Genomic DNA, 17,216 nt, shown 5'->3' with positions numbered 1-17,216 from the left:
TAAAAGTATAATTATATCAATATACGTATTTAAGTATAAGTATATGAGTATAAATATTTAAGTACAAGTGTTGAGCATAAATATATTTATATGGTGACAAGTTTTATTTTATAAGGGGAAGTGAACAATGTTTCTAGAGCGGGTTTGCTCATTATGTGTTTAGAGCGGGTATTGTCCAGGAGCATGTATTGCTCCATTATGTAGGGTCATGACCTAGAAGTCTTGCAAGTAAGCAGTAAATAAAAAAGGTGGGGAGACGTCCTTCAAAAGTCTGGAGTTGTGGCTTAGCCCTCTCCATTTGTGTTCCTTCCTTGGAGTTATGCTATGTCTTATGATAAGTTTAAGATTATTATTTGCGTTATCTATGAAGAATGATGTGTGATATCTTGAGATAATTATGGGAAATTTCTCATGTATATGCAAAAGTATTTCTATGGAAGTTTACAGGAAAACCAACATATTTCTGAGCAAGTATTAATGTATTTTTGAATAAGCATAAAAGTATCTCGAACACTATAGGTTTATGCTTTGAGTATAAGAAATGATTGCGTAATTTCAGCAACCTTATTATTTTGGAATTGGGGGACTTGTGTACCAGCGTAAGCTGACATGTTTTGTTCTATAAACATGTCCTAGTGGGGGCAGATTAATCTGTTTTGCAGGATTAAAGAGAATGTTCGAGTTAGCTCTTATGTGAAAATGTGAAGTCATGATGAATGTGTTTAATCCGCTGCTATGAGATAAATCGATTTATACAATAATTCTTGGCAAGATAAACATGTATTTTCGATTTGTAATCTGAGTACTTAAAATATGTTGTAATAACTATTTTATTATAACTTATTTTCGTATTAATCTTGGATACTTTGGGACTTTCTACCTTTCCTTGGGAAGGAAGGTGCGATAGTCTGCCCTAACAGTCTCTCTGATTAGCAGTTTAACTTCGTAATTAGCACTATTAGGTCTTAATTAAGATGCTAGTTGGAGCGGGTTGTTACAAGTGGTATCAGAGCAAAGGTTTTCGAGATCCAAAATAAAGTATTTTAGAAGTGCAAGTTTTGAGAACAATAAGTAAAGAGTATTTACACAAGTATTTTCTTAAGGAAGGAAAATTGAAACTTATTTCATATACGTACGTAAAAGTTTTCAAATCTGTGAACATGTGTGTGATTTTGTGTGTGCTATGTGAATTTATATGTATGAATGTATATTTGAATGTAATGAGATTTTGGTGTAGATGGTTCCGAGTAGATTTTTTTGGAAGCATAAGCGAGAACATGCTTATAAGAGGAGGACTTGACATCTATTATGTTGTTGATAAATGGTAAATGATGTGGTTTACCATGCTAGTTAGGCACTATGTCACAGTCTTAGGATAGAAGAGGTTATAGAGGTTTGTAGGTGCCACTAAAGGCCAACCAGGGACTTAATAAGCCAGTGTGATTTGTAAGCCATGGGCTAGTTTTCTTCAAGTCAAATGGAATCCGTTAGAAATGTATAGGACTACTGAAGGGTTCAAGGTTATGATGTAATTATGAACAATAAGGATAAGAGTTTGTTAAGGTTGGAAATGTTGTGTAAGAAACGGAGGTCAGATAAATGGTACTCTGGAGTGCCAGAGACGGGGTTAGCCATACCAGATAATTGTGACAATGGAACGATGTATGAATGTAAAACTCGTGGAGATAAAGAAGGAGTTGAAGATAATTGGTTGTGCTAAAGCTTTGTGTTAGTATTTCTTTTATGAATGTAACTATAAATAAATTTGTTGTGAAACTATGATGACAAATTGGAAGAAAGAGTGTATATATGAGGATGTAAACTCATACTAGCTACGTTAGTATTATTTAAATAAGATTTGTTTTGCTTTAAGCTAGTGGTGTAAATGGAGAGCTAGGAATTTATTGGTACGAGTTTATAAAGGAACGAGTATGAAGTTAGGAGTAATATGAGCATGTTCAAACATTAAGAAGTACTACTGTAAGTTATGTATTAGAGATTAATATGGATAATAACTGTAAGTAATTGGAGTATAAGTTTCAGATAGATAGCTAAATCCTAGTAGATTTAGGTATAATAAGGTGATATAAAGTAAGAATTATTAGCATACAATAATAATTGTCGTAGACAATTTGTAAGGATGTAATATGGTTATCAAGGTAGAAGGTATGGGGGCTGTAACTCTGAAAATATGGATATCATTTCAGTAATATAAGAATTAATAGGATTGGGTAATAACCTAATCGGGGGATTACAAATTGTGATAGGGAATTGACCAGGTTAAACGTTTGGAGTCTATATATGTTAGTTACAAGTACTTTGTGATTTGTTTTATAAATAACTTGTATACCTCCAAGCACATGTGTTGTAGTTGGCTACGTTTTGGGTGTCGATTGTGAAATGAACTTGAATACGAATAAGTTATATGTTTCTCTTATATGTTTTGCAGTACAGAAACCGTTTTGGAATTTGAAATTTTGATATTACTTATCTGAATGGAATCTGTATATAATGGATTTGGCATATGATTTCCTCAAATATGTAAATTGAATATTAAAAAAAAGAAGTGGAACTCGAGTTTTGTTTAATTTTGAGGAATTGAAACTCAAGAGAATTGGGTCTTATCCGACCTTGGGGAAGTCATATGATTGTTTTCTAGAGTAAGCGCTGATGGAATTTTCTTTTTTTTTTTAAAGTAGAGAACATTGAAGAAAAGGCGAAGATTTACAGACGGGGGAATCAAGGAGCGAAGATGGAAACGTCAAGGGGAGGTCAAAGATACACCAGAGCTGCAGGAGATTTCAAGTGACGTGGTTTAAGGAAAGAAAAAGGAAACATTGTAAAGCCTTTGCTTATTTGTTGTCGTTTGGGGACTGCGCATTTATGTATCTCTAGTGCGTTTTTGTTAAACTTCATTATGACAATTTACATGTCTGATATAGGGCCGAGTTATGTAAATGATTATTTAGAGATTACGTAGTTAAGATTATAAGGATCAAGGTCGCAGATGGGTTTAATATTTCTCGATTTAGAGTATTATAATATAATCTTGGAGGATGTCTTGGCTGAGAAAGAACCAAGCAAAGATAGTATTATATAGCAAGGTGTATCGTTTTATCAAGCTCGAACGAACAGAGCAAGGTGATAAATGGAGATGCGTTACCGAAAGGTGTTTGATTACATAATTCAAATAGTAGAGAATCATAAGGGAGTAATGGAGAATAGAGGTGTTGAAAACTTGGCTGGCCCACGGGTGAACCCGCATATGACACAGACCCAATCTGTTCCGAGCCGAGAGTGGTCGGTTGAAAAGCTGACCCATTCCGACCCAACATCCACCTGTGCCTAGTTGAACCCGTGGAATTGGTAATCCAACCTGAATTAGGCCAACCCAGGTTAACCTGTGCCCAGTTGCACCCGTGAACAACAACCCAAACCCAATCTGTTTTCGACCCAAAATAACCTGCATCCAACTTCACCCACCAATGACCCAGTTAAACCCACCCAGTTATTAATCAACCCAGTTGTGACCTAACCTAGTAAGCGGGCGACCCAGTTGTGACCCAACCCAGTTTTCACCGACCCAGTTGTGACCCAACCCATTTATCACCCGTGTAACAGCCGGTAAATAATAAAGGATTAGTATATGATTAAATAACTTAAATCGTGAAATTTAAATGTGACCGTACGTAGGTAATACGTATGATAAGTTGTGTGTAAAAATAATTTGTGCTTGTGTGTAATTAGTGCTTAGAAGGAATTATATAAAGATAATAATATTATTAAGTTACATGTGAACACTTAGGATCGATATATTATTTTAAGAAGTTGAGTTGTGGAAATTGAGGACTATTGGAAGATAGAAATTATGTTCAACTATTAAGCAAATTAACGGTTACGCTTAATAGAATGGACTTTAGAATTTCATTTAGGGTATGAGGTTAGGTATATCAAGTAAATTTTATGTTGAGGATGTTTAGAGTATAATAAGATCAATTGTGGGTCTTAGACCACTAACATATGGTATATTATAAGATTTTGAGTCATATTAAGACAAATGAGAAGAGCTGGAAAATTCTGAAATGCACTAAGTGGAATGGAACCACATTAATCAACCCAAATGGGTCTACCAAGGCTGAAGTAATGCACCCATACCTTCCTCACATATACCTTCACATCCTATATAAGTTTCATCACCAAAAACAAACAAATTCCCTCTGCCCAAAACACTTCTTTCTCCCTCATCTTACTCGCCAGTTCTGGCGGTAAGAACCAGAAGCTCTTCTCAGCTTCGTTTCTTGGATTTTTGTCTCTTAATCTATGCATGCAAAGTCTGATTATCATTCACTACATATAGGAGCATATTGGGAAGCAAAAATATCACCATTTCGTGGCCAAGAAGTTCAAGAAAAAGAACCATCTTCTTCAACCAGAAAAACAGTAGGTATGTTGATTTGTTTGAGTAAATTGAAATACTTCCCTTAGGTAAATCCTTATGAATTTTTGTGTGGATGTAAATAGGTGTTTAAGGATTCCAAAGAAGTAAAAATCTCATCAAAAAGAACAAGGAGAAGTCGAGTTACACCATTTACAAGTTAAGGTATGCAAATTCGATCCCTTTTTGGAGATTAAGTATGATGGAAGTTATTAGATTTATTTTGGAACGAAATTAAGGTTGAATTTTTGTTTTGGAATGGTTATTGAACTCTTTATTTTGATGATATACAAGTATAAACCTTTGCATGTTGGTACAACAAATGAAAAAGGACTCCTTTTCTTACCTTAGGAAGAATAGTATGTGGATTTTACTCGTTTTGGTTAAGAATGGTGAATTTTGGTATTATGGATGGATTTTGGTAGTAGGCAGTAGGTTGGATGATATTAGGTGGTCATATAAGTGTGTGTTAATAGCTAAGAACATCCTTTAGGATGAAGGTAGAGTTTTATACTAAAAAGTGTTGTTAAAGGCATGTTTTACTATGTGATTTTACTTGGAAATGTGATCAATGTTGGAAAAGGATTGCATTGAACTTATTATTAGTTATTATTGATAAAGAAACATGGTGTTCATGATATACCTTGATAAGAATCTTCTACATCATTTCAGATTACATTAGAGGTTCCGAAAACTATTTATAAACTACATTTTAAGAATGAACTATATCGGGTTTCCTATAATCTTTTTAAGGGAAACATTTTCAATGATATATATGTACTTACAGTAGCTTAAACATAAATGTTCCACTTATATTACTCAATCAAAATCGATGATCAAATTCTATTCAGAGTATTCTTTGTTATGAGGTCCGAAATTTCGCACATCAAACCTAGATTATTCTTATGTTTAGTTAGATCGATTGTGTAGATTCTTTTAAACTATTTTTGGAATTCCTAAAATCATGTAGATACTGCCCTAAGTCCATTAATCCATCCTTAACCAAACTTTAAATCATTTTTATAAGCTTAAGTTTTATATAACTTCTTACAAACCGTTTTAGTAAGTGTGTTTGTTATTAAAGAATATGAATTCGTTTTTTTGCGTAGTGAAGAGGAATGTGTGTAATATGTGAAAGGACATGTCCTATAAAAGCTTGCAAGCGAGAAAATAGTAGGAGTTTAACTCCGAATTGTGTGGAGGTTGTACTCTAATACACCTCATTGTGATATCCTCTTCCTACGCTCCAAATAAAGTTTTCAAATTGTGTTTGTAGTAGACGATTGCATAAACTGTGAATACTTGAATGTGTATCTTACATAAAGGTTTACCTTACTTAGCATTGATTTGCAAATTATCCGGAGTGTGATCACTCCTTGTTTTCAGCCACCATAATCTATTTTTCGGATTGATTTGCATACCAGTGTAAGCTGATTTTTGTTCTATGAACCTGTCCCGGTGGGGCAGACTCTTGTGCAGGGAATAGCAAGCTAAGGTAGTCTGATGGAAGAGCTATAATGAAGTCATGTCTCGACTATGATAGTGGATGCAAGCTTGAACATGATCATATTTTGCGACTTACTTCTGTTATATGAATATTGTTTAAATTTATGTTAAAATCTTATTTTGGGCCTGTAATAATTAACCTAATTTCATGTGTGATGAATGTTTTATTTTAAGATTAGCTCGTAGAGTCAATTCAGCCATATTGATGGGTTGACTCCAGCAGGTGAGAGCCTCCGTAACGTTTGATTATGATTTTGCTTCCGCTATTGCTAGAAAGTATAGTTTTAATTAATATTTAACATAAGCTTGGACGGGGGCTGTTACAACCCGACCCAACACCATTCCGACCCAATAGAACCCGATCTAAAAGCATTCCGATCCAACTTCACTAATGAGTAGTTCAAGAGATATTGTTTAGTTGGTGAATTATATTTTTTGAACACAAAATATATATTTCGTCACTTTTTTTGGTCAAAATAATTAACAAATATTATTTGTCAGGACATAATTAAGATCTCTATCATTTTGTTATGACGTAATTCCTTCCACCACCTCATTTAAATTTGAAACCCCCAAAATTCAACCCTCCACATGGTTGTTAATAATGTCGTCCATTTTACGGTTGTTAATAAGGATTTACATAACAATTTCGAGACGTTATCCAAGTCAACGTAATGTAAGGTAAAGATAACACCTGGTGAAAGTGTTATGTTTGAGAGGGTAAACATAACAATTCTTTATTACAAATGTTATATCCACTTGAAAACGCCTTCCATATATACCTGTTATGTTTGCTATTTTTCTGTTTTTTAAAAGAAGGCAAAGATAACACCTATCTTAAATAAATGTTATCTTTGTTAAAGACAAAGTTAACCCCTCTCTCACCCAACTGTTATCTTTTCAAATAATGGGGATAACTGGTTTTACCTATAACCGTTATCATTGCTATTTTTTATTTTAAAAAAAAATCACTCATGCATCGCCTAGCTACAACAACATGCTCAAAGAACCTGTATATCCAAAAAATATTGAACGAAGATGATATTTCCAAACCTCTAAAAACATATATATCCAAAATAACTCAACAAATACTCGTCTTTCTAACTTCTAAAAAGTATTATATGTATCAATATCAAAAAATTACATATGAATCTAAACTAAAAAATAATAATACATTCTATATAAATATCCAGATCCATATCTAAAAATATGTATGTACATCCAAAAAGTGATTAAGGTAAAAAAAAAAAAAAGTAGCAAAGTAAAGGTCATTTATCATTTGTTCTTTATGTTGATCTTCGACATATGTATTCATAGCTCCCTAAGTATCAGTTTTATCTCGAGAATCGGAGGAGCAACATGATAATACTACAATAAAGTCAATTACAAGATAAGTTATCATGGAAACTCGAAAAGCAATTAAATACATAATCATATAATAAAAGAAAAGGTTGAAGATTGGTAATCACATAATAAAATGAAAGAAATACAATTAAACTTAAAGTACCTATCTAAAATATCAAGTCGTTTAAACTTTACAGTCTCAAGCATGTATCCACACACATAATATATGGAGTCTATAGTACTAGTGCATGGCAAGGATACTAGGACATTATTATACAAATATGGACACATATCATTAGGTTATCTACAAATACTAAAGCACTATATTTTTCTAGCAAGACTGAAGCACTAGGTTTTATCTAGCATACAAAGGTGGTCTAGTGAATAGACTTTATAATATAGTATCCAAACTTCCATTTTAATAAATATAAAAAGGATAAATAATGATACATGCTTACAATCTCCACTTTACCACCTTCATCTTAATAAGTATACTCACGAAAGAAACCACTACACATATCAAACAAATTGATGATATACAATATACAAAATTTCTGATATATTAATACAAGTAAAGAACCACTATGCAATTTTTGATAAAAAAAACTCATGGTCAAATACACGTATATAGGAGGTATATCATGAGAAATATGGACTAATCATAGAAGGAAGAACAGTGAGGAAAAAACTAGTGGAAATTTGATGAAAAAGGTGACTTAATTGATAATCATAAATATTTTCCAAAACCAACATTACACCAACTTAATTTATCACTTAAGTAAAGGGATTTTTCCAATCTGAATTCAGTACCAACAATTCACTACAATTCAATAGTTCCTATTTATGAAGTCAACCAACACAAACACAAGTCATTTCTAACATATTAATTTATAATCAACGATAATTCAACATTATCAATATCACACAAGTAAACTAGTAGAATAATTGATTATTGCTGCGATTTTACCCATACAGAGCAATATATCACGTAAAAAGAAAAGGTAAAATATAAAATAAAAGCAATATGGTTTCAGCGGAAAATTTTTGAAAAAAAGTTGACTTTTTGACCGACCAGACATATTGCTGCGTTTTTTTTGTAAAAACCGCAGCAATATATTAAAAAATAATATTTTAATATCCCCATGTATTTTGTAAGAATATTGTTGCAGTTCCTTTGAAACCCCGCAGCCAATGTTATCAGGATCGGGATCCTACTTTGGATCGTAGGGGTTGGTAGAATCGAATCGGTGGGATCGGATCGTAGGATCGTAAGATCCTACAATTCGGTGAAATAGAGATAATTATACTAAAATATGGTGAGAACCTCATGTTAAAAATTTACACATATTAATAATGAATTTTTTAATTAGCAAATGATGATAGTTTTTCAATACTATAAGATTGAAGTAACATGCGACCAAATTCTAATAGGAGAAATATAATATGTGAAAGTACTTTTTGATTTTTATACGGTAGGATCGGATCGTAGAGTTGTAGGATCGTAGAATCGTGTTAAGATCCTACCATGTGATTTTTTGTGGTTGGGCAGGATCGAAAGATCCTACAAAATTAAGATCCTACGTAGAATCGGGATCGGTGAGGTCCTCCAGGATCGTAAAATCGTAGAATCGTAAGATCCGGATCGGGATTTTAACAACACAATATACTATTCCTGTTTATAAAAGAGGAGCTAAGAAATTTATTGGGAAAATATAAAAGAGAGTGCGACCCAACCACAACCTTTTGCATCTTTCTTTTAGACTGTTCCTCTTCCTCACTCTCCTTTTCCTCACTTTCTTCTTCCTCTCTCTCCTCTTCCTCTCTCATCCTAACTTCTCCTCCTCCGATTTCCAAACACGAAAGCTCTGATTTCCAAACACAAAACTCTGTTGATCGACTCCTCTGATTTTCTCGAGACCTTGTCCGACGACTGTGATTCGCTCGAGTCCTTGTTCGTCGGTTGTGATTCGATTTAGTCCTTGTTCGTCCACCGTGCTTCATGGTGAGTGTGGTGACAAAGGTTGAACGGTGCATCTCCATTGTCGACCGTTCGAAGTTTCACTGCGAGGAAATGCGCGACAACAACCACCGTGACTTGACAACGAAACCACCATGACGCACCATCTTCGACCATGGCAAAACGCGCGACAACAAAACCACCATGGCGCGACAGCGAAAGATGGTGAGGGCAGAGGCGAACGCGTGAATTTCCGGCCAAATCTTTTTTTCCACTTTTTTCGTTTATTTTTTCCTTTTTTTAGATATGTAAATTTTTTGTTTTAGGATTTTTTATTATTTTCCGTTTCTCATTTTTTTTAGTATAAATTTTGTTTTTATTATAATTTTTATTTTTTGTAATTAATCATTTAGTTATAACTATTTTTTTTTATTTTTGCTTTTTCATTTGGGGGTTGAGTATGATTTACAGTATTATTTGCTTTTTCATTTGTGATCCATTTTACAGGATTTTTTTTAATCCACTCACACTTTTTTTTATTTTTATATTAATGAGATTTATATGTCATTTCATTTTCAGTTTGTCTGCGAATTTGGTGAATGAGTTAGTGAATGGTTTTAATCTTTCAAATTTAATTGCGAAATGCAAAAAAAAATTTTTTACTTGTACTAGGACCTATTACTGCGGTTTTGGGCAACAACCGGAACAATAGATTAAGCTATTGCTGCGATTTCTAGTCAAAATCGCATCAATATGTTGTACTTTTTTAATATAAAATACTTATATTGTTATGGTTTTATCCAGAAACCGCAACAATATGTTCCAATATTGCTATAATTTTTAACCGCAACAATTTATTAATTACTTATTGTTGCACCCTTAATTACTACGTGGCCAAAAACGCCGCAATAGGCCACTTAATGACCGCAACAATAAGCATTATTCTACTAATGGTAGCAATCACATTCCACAATCAATAATTCATTAACCAATTCTTAATCTACATTTAAATTTCGAAAAACATAAGCAAGATGAAGAAAGGAGGTATATTATCTTTGGTACTTTGCCGGAATAAATGGGAGGAGTGAGTGAAATGCGAGCATGGGATAGAAGGAGGACAGCATGCAAAAAAACAACAACGAACAACACAACAACAAACAGCAGAACCCAGCAGAAGCACCGACAAAAGGAAGACAATGGTGCGATGGTCGGGAGAAGGAACAGCGCAATATCCACAAACATGAACATAGGATGTAAGGCGGTGCTAGTAGAAGAAATTAAGGGTTTCCCCTAATTACCGGAGAGGGAGACAAGCTTTGAATAAAATGGAAGTTGAAGGTATTTGTGAGGGCTTTGAGGAGTGAGTTCTAAGTACTGGTTGGAATACATTATGGGAACTTAGATCTGAATGAGAGGAGAGTAAAATCAGAAAGAGGCGAATAAGGAATGGGGGGGGTTAAAAAGGGATTTATATAGTAGGGAATTGTAGAGTTAAATTTAAGTTATAATCTAAACCGTTGGATTTTGAGAGTGAACGGCTGAGATTTTAGAGAGTTGATTTTAGATTTCTGATTTTAGAGATTAAAGAAATGAAGAGCTCAGCTTTTAATATTGGCTAATCAATGGTCTCAAACCATGATCCTTGATTTTTTTTTTTTTTGACCAATGAACATCAAGAGTGACCAAGCACATGGATTTCAAAATATCAAAGGTACTAATTGGAATAAATAATTAACTTTTATTCCTCCAAAGGGTATTAATAAATATTTGTTACTATAACATTATATTTTTCCTAAAATAGAAGGTACTATAAAACAACTCTAATCATTGTTGGCCAACTATCCAACATTAATACATAAATAGTGATCTAAGGTACCACATTATCATTCTTGTCCTTAGATTCCTTGTACCGTCAGGCGTGAAGATCTCATCTTCAAACTCAGCTATGTCCTCATCATAATAGTCGACATATCTCTTTCGTCTTTTAGATCTCCTTGTAGGTTGAGACTCTTCATCCTCTGATTCTGACTCAGTTCCATACCCGAAGGAAGCACGGTAAATGTCTAGTCTGGTCTGACCCCTAGCATGGTCGAACTCCACAATGAGCTCATCATCACTGGTCACACCTGATTTTAATACAGTACGCATACTCCAATCTAAACTGGTATAGTTTTCATCATTGACAGGTATATTATTATCATCACCTTCATCATCACTTATTACAATAGGATTTTGGTAACTTCCTACTCTTGCAGACATGGTTAAGGATCTATAAGAAATAAACATATTCAATAATATATTTAGTACTCTTCCTGAACGCAATTCCCAACAATAACAATAAAGAGTTACCATTAACATCATAGGCACAAGAATGTAACAATGAGCAGGAAAAAAATATAAACAGTTAGAAAGGAAGATAAATAATTATAAACAGTTAGCAGGGAAGAAAAATCCTAACATGCTGAACTAACTATTCAATGCAAGCATATAATATTTCTATCCTACATGTCCTTCCTATACTATCCATTCTCACAATACAACAAGTAAAACTATAACTAATCATAATTTTCAAATAAAATAATAATAACTAAGTGTCATAGGAAAAAAAATTCGACTACTAATACCGAATAAAAAAAAATTCAGACATAAAAAAAATCGGACCGAAAATATTTTTGGAATATTATTCTGAAAAATATTTCGAACCTTACAAAAATACGAGCAAAATAAAAGTTCGAATAAAATAGTAAAAAAAAATTCGAACTAAAAATAATTCGGACCTTAAAAAAATTTTGGTGCTATAAAAATTTCAGAATAATATATTCCTTTTGTTAATTTAAATTAATAACGTGTTTCAAAACGAATAAGTAGGAGCTCAATTCAAATAAGTTTATTTAAATAACTAGCAAGTTACTTAGGCGCCTAAAAGTTTTGAAAATAACCTAAAGCTCCCAGATACCACTTTGTAACACCCCGATAATTCTCTCTTTTACAAAATACCTTTTCAATATAAAACATAGAGAATTACCAAAGCACTATCGCCCGTGTGATAACGTATCGACTTATTCAGAATTCTGCAGCTGAAAACATATATAACTAAACTTCATGCTTTAAATATAATAAATAAACAAAGTACTTAAAACCAACACACTATAAATATTAACTTCAAAACCAAACTTAATAATATGTTCCTACTAAAGCAATAGATAAAACAAGTTGTTACACAAGCTCTCCATTTGCAGATCCCCATGATACAACATCTGTAAACCTGTAGATGTCAATGTTCTAAAGAATTTTCTCACCGAAATGGGTCATCACAGGATCAATAAGGCAAAGTCATGATCAACATACATAAACAAAGCACGTAATCAGCAAAGCTGAGTACTACAGAATAATACACAACATTCCTAACATGTTAATAAATAATATAATAAGCATGGATAAATAATAAATAACAATCTAACATTCTGCAGATAACTTTCACTGAACTAAACTTTAACCATCTTTTTATTATTTTAATGGAATAGTTATTGGACCGAGTTGTCTAACTAAAACTTGCCTTCACCTAGGAGGATGAAATACGGACGCGACTCTGTATTTCAGAATGACTTGCGATATCGAGGAACCTTTGAAAAATAGGAATAATGGTGATCAATTCATTTCCCGAAAAAAGCCATGGCACGCTCATCATGTACCCCATCTTCTGATTGTCCAACTTTAGACGTGCACCAGTCTAAAGTTTTTTACTATCCAAGTTACACTTTATGTGATTTACAAATTATTACTTGTTATGACACACAATCAACACAGATGCATATAATCAAACATTCACATCTGAAATCCTTTTTATCTTAGGATCAAATAAGTGATCACACAACTTACGATCCAAGATTAATTCCTTTTTACTCCAATCTTTCTTATTTGTTGAACCTAGCCAACAACCAACTTACCTTCCAAAGGCATAAAATATCAACTTATCAAATAAGGCTCATAGTCCTCATAAAGTAATGAGCATAATAATATAAGGGAACACATGATTCAATATGATCCAACTTAATAAATATATTAATTCCTCCATGTGAATTAATAAATAAAGTTCCCAACCAACATGCTTGCATAAATATTCCATACAAACATGATAATCAACTCATAATCAACATGTTTGCACATAGACATAAAACATGTAAAATCCAATCATAATAGAATTCACATATGAACTTACAAAGTTTCTATACACGATAGTACAACTTTTCCTTCCTAATATCGTGATACTGCATCACATGACACATAGGTATGTACGTACCATGTGTAAACAAATTGGTCGGCCATCTTTAATCACCTTAAAAATCGCCTACTGAATAATCTCCGCCTAAAACAACCAATATAATTCAAAGTCAATATACTTTAAATCCTCTTTTAAAAAAATATTTAAAAGTTGTTTTTACCATTAAAACTTCAATTACTTATTTTACCTAGCATAGTACTACTACACTAGTCATTAAAATCCATAAAACTCCATAAATAATAACCTTTCTAAAATTCCAGCAACTTATGAAATATTAAAACTCTCTTTAAACATACTTAAAGAGGCTTAAATTCATAAGTTAACTGAACTTCATAGTTTATAATATGCTACTATGATTTTCCAATCTTTAACACCATAAAAGTTCATGATTTGATAATTAAAAACTCAATCTAAATATAATAATCAAATCTGAAATTTTATTCTCTCAATACATAATTTATATAATCATATATTCATTATTAAAATAGTAAATTAAAGTCACTTATCATAGTTAGTACTAAAACAAAAAATAAAAACATAATCTTTAATCAAAACTTGAGGAGGAAGAAAAGAATTAACCAACAAATCAAAGGAAACAATGGAGGAAGGGACGCCAATCACACAGTAGTAGCACCGGCAGCAAGGCGGCAGTGATGGTGATGATTGTGGTGTTGTGGTGACGTTTCTTGGCGAAGAAGAAAGTGTTTCTTGGCGAAGAAGAAAGTGTTTCTTGGCGAAGAAGAAAGTGTTTCTTGGCAAAGAAGAAAGTGTTTCTTGAAGAAAAAGAAAGAAAATTAGAAGAAAGAAAAAGAAAATCGTGAAGGAAAGGGAAGGAATAGGCGCCGGCTCTTGGGAAGTGTGAGGAGGAAAGAGAAAATTTGTGTGGTAAAATAATTGGGTTTAAGGTATTTATAAGTAGGCTTTCCTTTTGAACTTAGGAAAAGGCAATTTGGTTTGAATAGAGCTTTATGATGAATAGGATTTATGATTTAGAACTCCCAACATCAATAGAAATCATCTTCCTAATCCACTTAGAATTTGGGTTTCTCAAGCCCATTTAAACTTGTTTTCCAAATTCAATTAGTATTTCAAACATTTTTCAAAGCATACCCTAACAAAAATATTTTAACTTCCTTAAATCCTTAGAATAATTTATTTGACTTTCAAAATGGTCAACCTTCTTCAAATAAATAAATCATTTCGAACTAAATTATGTTTAGATATAAATATATAAATACTAAAATATATTTATAAAATCCATAAATTTATGGGAGATTACAACTGATTTTTGTGCTTTTGTTATATCACAGGTTGCTGATTAAGTTTGGAATTAGTCAATTAGATTGAGCTTAGACCTTAGTGTTGAAGACCTTGTAGAAATATTTACAGACTTTGTGGGCCTGTGGCTGTTTTAAGTCCTTTGGCTAAAAGTTTGTCAAATTATATCTAATTCAATTTTTCTATTTTTAGCTCTTTGTATCGTGTTAACATGCTCCCAAGTCGATCACAACGTTCCACATGTTCTTTTCCATCTTGAGTGGCCTTCATTGTTGATATTTTTGTCATGGTCGCATGTGGCGAATTATTTGTTCGAGATGATTGGTTTGATAGTACACTAACACTATGGTTGAGGGGCCCAATTTGATATATGGGATTGGTTTAATTCCTTTGATTGGTTTCGCAATATAATAATAACACTATAGTATAGGGTTGTAATTCCCGTGATGTAGATTTTTATTGTCTCGTGCATTCGTGCTATCTCACCCCTTTTGGAGCTTTTTTACCTAATTGATGTGTCGTGAAGGAAAACAAATTTCCAACCATTTTTATTCCATTGAGAAATACCCTGTGATGGAAGTGTTTATAAATGAGCTAATAGTGCACCATCAAGCACACTTACAGAAGACTTATCCCCCTGTTTGTTTCAATCGAACTTTTATTTGTACCGTACCAACTCCAAGCTATTCAATATGCGTGCTTCACTCTTCTCTTATTAAACTATTTCTTATATTATCATATTTAAGACTTATAAGTAGAGGCTTAGAGCTATGTGGGTAGCATGGATGTCAAGGGTGCATATTGTCTCTTATCTTTTTAGGTACACAATCAATGTTCCTGCTGATGAAGCACAATTTCTTTCAATCATGTTAAAGTTGATGAATGCCAAAAACACCTTGGAGATCGTGTTTTCACTGGCTACTCACTTCTTTCCACTTCCCTTGCTCTCCCTGATGATGGCAAGGTATATCATCCTTCAACATGCTTTTAATCCATTTTCTATTCATCCAATCTTTATATCTCTACTTTATTATCTGGACTCAAAATCCTTAATCCTTAACTTTTTAAAAGTCGGAAAATGGGCAACTATTCATTTTAATAGTGTTATGAGTCACGTTTCCTTGAAATTCACTGTTCCTAAGGAGTGGGCAATCCTATCCCTCCCTCTCTAACCTAATATGAGCTGCACGATTCTCTTGATCTTCTCCCTCCTTTTCACTTCGTTTCTCTCCTCTTCTTCTTCACGTCTCTCTCCTCTCTCCTCTCTCCTCTCTCCTCTTTCCTCTTCTTCACATCTTCTTCACGTCTCTCTTCTTATGTGTCAATTTTTCTCCCAATTTTTCACTGGTAATTCTTTCATTACTATTATATTGATTTCTTTGATGATTTTTTGGTAAAGTTGATCTGAGTAATTTTATGGTTGATCTGTGAAATTAGGGTCTCGGTTTTGAATTTTTGCAGAGAACTGTGTAATTTGGGAGATGAAAAAAGCCTGACCGTCTGATCCTCTCGATTTCTTCATTTGGACTGTTGAGGTATTGATTGAATTTTTACCGTTCATTTTTTTTTTCACTGTGAAATTGGCGAGTTTGGAATCGGATCTTGCTTCCTTTTTCCCTGCTGATGAATCTGCTGTTTTTGACATTTGTTGTTTTGCATTTTTTGTTGCTTGTTTCTCATATGAAACCCTAATTTCATATGAGTTCTTGATTTTTTCGTTCAGATTTTCCGTTCTTTTACCTTTTTACAAACTTTACTCTAATTCAAATATAAAGAATAGACCACGATTTTGATAAATTTCAAATTCTGATACATTTTTTTGGTGATTTATGTATTAGGCGTCTTCTTCTCTTTAACATCTGGATTGTTGAGGTATTAATTGAATTTTTACTGTTTAGTTTTTTTTTTTCGCTGTGAAATTTGTGACTCTTGAACTTTAATGACTGCATAAATGCTGGACATTTCTTCGCTTGAATAAAATTTTATTATGGGTGTCTTTATAGAACTAAAACCCACGTTAGTAGCTTGATTATGATATGATTAACATGTCAATCTCTTTTGTACAATTTGTTTTTAAGTCTCTGTTGCTGTCCCAGTTACAAATGACTCATTTGTGAAAGGATATGTGTTTAAGGTACTTAATCAGCTTATGCTATTTTAATTAGTAGATTGATCATTGATTGATAGCTTTGCTTATAGAGGGTTTTTGAAGTATCTATCATTAATCTTTATGAATTTTCGTAAGTATGTTTAAATATCTGGTACATAGAGTGTTACTGAACTGTGAACATATATTTTGTGTTGTATGCTACAAATTTATGATGCATGTTATCTGTTGCTCTTTGAAATTCTGTTATTGTTTAAAGATGCTTGAATATGTCTACGATGTATGGCTGTTGAACTCTATAACTAAG

The 17,216-nt window shown here is 32.9% G+C and overlaps 1 long non-coding RNA gene across 1 annotated transcript; it reads left to right on the top strand.

Annotated features, from left to right (window-relative positions):
- The first annotated feature begins 4,229 nt into the window (after positions 1–4,229).
- On the top strand, positions 4,230–6,141 carry LOC104908244 (uncharacterized). Its single transcript, XR_792146.3, has 3 exons — positions 4,230–4,444; positions 4,522–4,600; positions 5,903–6,141. It is a non-coding gene; the product is annotated as an uncharacterized LOC104908244 (long non-coding RNA).
- The last annotated feature ends 11,075 nt before the right edge of the window (positions 6,142–17,216 follow it).

The sequence above is a fragment of the Beta vulgaris genome, chromosome 5 (assembly GCF_026745355.1).
Source record: "Beta vulgaris subsp. vulgaris cultivar EL10 chromosome 5, EL10.2, whole genome shotgun sequence".
NCBI lineage: Eukaryota > Viridiplantae > Streptophyta > Magnoliopsida > Caryophyllales > Amaranthaceae > Beta > Beta vulgaris.
This window is presented reverse-complemented; position numbering and strand designations above follow the sequence as displayed.